The sequence below is a fragment of the Octopus bimaculoides genome, chromosome 6 (assembly GCF_001194135.2).
Source record: "Octopus bimaculoides isolate UCB-OBI-ISO-001 chromosome 6, ASM119413v2, whole genome shotgun sequence".
Taxonomy (NCBI): domain Eukaryota; kingdom Metazoa; phylum Mollusca; class Cephalopoda; order Octopoda; family Octopodidae; genus Octopus; species Octopus bimaculoides.
Genome location: NC_068986.1, coordinates 6,968,734 through 6,971,848, shown reverse-complemented (window position 1 = coordinate 6,971,848; position 3,115 = coordinate 6,968,734).

Genomic DNA, 3,115 nt, shown 5'->3' with positions numbered 1-3,115 from the left:
ACTAGAAATAAGGCATCAGTAGTGCTTTTACCTGGCACGAACCCAAACTGCATCTCACCTAAATTGATTCGCTCCCTAATTAGTTGGGCTATGACCCTCTCTGTAACTTTCATAACCTGATCTAACAGCTTGATGCCTCTGTAATTATTTGTATCTAAAGCGTCACCTTTACCTTTGTAGCAGTTGACTATGATGCTGCTACACCAGTCATTGGGTATGACTCCTTCGTGTATCACCTATATATATATACAAATATTATATACACACACATATATATGCATATATATATATTTACACACACACACACATGCATGTTTGGAAGCCTGTAGATGTTTCACTAGTATAAACTATCACTTCTACTCCTTGGATATTGTGTTTATTTATGAAACAATTTGTGTCTTCAATTCTGTTTTTGTGCTTATCTTCATCTATAATGACCATCTCTCTTCTCCTGCATGGATGTTTAAAAGAGCAGATGTGTTTTTTCCTCTCTCTTCTATCTTTTCTCTTTAAAAACAAAAATGTTTCTCCCAGTGCTCACTACTTTCCTCTCATTCTGGTCTAATGACCCTCCGTGTTTGTTTTCGTTTGGTTTCCTTGTATGTCTCTACTGTCATGTTTTTGTTCCCAACTTTGACCCTCCATAAATCTGAAATTTTATTGTAGAATTTATGGGAGCAACTGTCTTTGAATACTCATATTATATATTATTTATTATTTATTATAGTCATGAATGACCATAAGAGCAGGATTGGAAAATGACCATAAGAGCAGGATTGTGAATGCAAGAGGTTAAAATGGGGTTTGTCTGAAGGATCTCCACAGAGTACATAGGTCAGAAATGAAAGAGTCTCTGCTAGTCAAACCACTGTTTCTCCACATTGAATGGTCACAGCTCTGGTACCACAGACATATGATTAGAATGTCGTAGAAAGAATAGCAAGATGAATTCTTCAAGCTGAGCCAACTGGCAGGAGACCATGAGCAAGGATCATCATCACCATCATCATTTAACGTCCATTGTCCGTGCTGGCATGGGTTGGACAGTTTGACTGGGCTGGCATGGTGGAAGACTGCACCAGACTCCAGTCTGTTGGACAATATTCATAGTCTCATCATCAGCATCATGATCCTCATCATCACCATCACCATCATCATCGTCGTCATTGTCATCATCTAAATTAGGAGAGAATTAAGTCTGAATACTTTGAGATGATCCTTTTATTATTTTTATTTAATTTTGTTTTTATTTTTATTTATTCATTTATGTATTTATTAATATATTTTGTAATTGTTTCCCTGCTACCTCCATTTTTCATAAATATTTTGATCTGGGGAAACCACAAGGATCAACAATACACCAACTGGGTCTGTGAAAAAGTAGAGAAAATAAAAAGGCACAGGTGTGGCTGTGTGGTAGGAGGCTTGTCTTTGGTCCTGCTGTGTGGCACCTTGGGCAGGTGTCTTCAACTATAGCCCTGGGCTGACCAAAACTTTATAGGAGGATTTGGTAGACATAGCAGCATTTCCTCCATCTTTATGCTCTGATTCAAATTCCACCAAGGTCAACTTTTCCTGTCATCCTTTTGGGGTCGATAAAATGAATACCAGTCCAGTACTGGGGTCAATGTAACCAACTAACTCCTCCCTTGAAAATGTTGGCCTTTTGTCAAAATTTGAAACCGATATTCTAGAGAAGGACCCAGTATATTTTTTAGTATTGGACCTTGTCAGGGACACAGAATATTGGTGATGAGAAGACATAAGTGAGTCATGAGTGGAGGAAATGTGAGCATAATCAGCTTTGAGGAGACAAGACCATTACAGTATCAGCAGAACGTCTGTGAGCCAGCAGTTGGAGTGTGTTGGTGAGCAATTTTATGCCAATCAGTTACATGAATTTGGGGGTTCAATCTAGAATGCCTGTAGAGTGTAGTAACATCCATGGGGTATAAAAACTATGGAGCATACAAGAGAAGATTGAAATTTGTTATTTTCTTTTAAGACCTGTTTTTGAGATGTAATCTTTGCTATGTTGAAGTTGAACATTTGTCAAAAGAAATTCTCATTGATTTGTAGTGACCTTGATGGTTTTATCCTCTTTTTTTTTCTTTTTGCTTGTTTCAGTCATGAGACTGAAGCCATGCTGGGGCACCAACTTGGAGAAATTTTTAATTGAATGAATCAACACCGGCACTTATCTTTGGAACTTGTTCTTTTGATTTCTTTTGTCAAATTGTTGGGATGTGGATGCAACCTAACATTATTCTGCTTGGATTGAATTAACCTTTTGCCTTCACCAAGTGGAATTTTATAGTGATGAGGATGGCTAATATCTGACTTAGATAAAATTCAGTTGCAATAAATGTTGTTGACAAGAAGTCACCAAAATATCTTTCATCGCTGAATTGTGTCTCTCTATGTCCTATTTCAATACAGCTATGTTGTGTCATGTCTTCCACAGTTGAAGGTCTGTGCTTAAATTAGAAATCTTAATTTCTTTTCTCCATACATAACATAGTTTTGCCTATTTGTTTGTTTGGTTTTTTTTTTTACCGCACCCACAATAAACTCAGCAAAAAAAAAGATGTTTTAGGTGAAAGAATAACAAAGTAACCCAATTCCAAATAATAAGTGTCAAACTTTGTATGTTACACTTGAATGCAGACATATAAACATCCATTTGTATCCGGTTATTTACATTCATGCACACCATTAAATATCACATGAATTCATACCACCAAATTGTGACCCCTACACACAAACACACACATGCATGCACACACACACATGTATGCATACATATACATACATATACATACATTGATATACATATATATATATATATATATATATATATATGCATGCACATACACACACATATATTAGTGTAAGAATAAGATTACAAGGTGGTGTATATATATATATATATATATATATATATATATATATAAGAATTTAAGGATTGGAGAAAACGCATGTTATAATTGCATACTTTATTCCTACATATGTTTCAAAGGATTACAACCTGTGTGATCCATAAGGATCTTTGATATTAAAATTGTAACCTTCTCATCAGGGAAAGCATGGGAATCATCTTAAACATAAGACATTA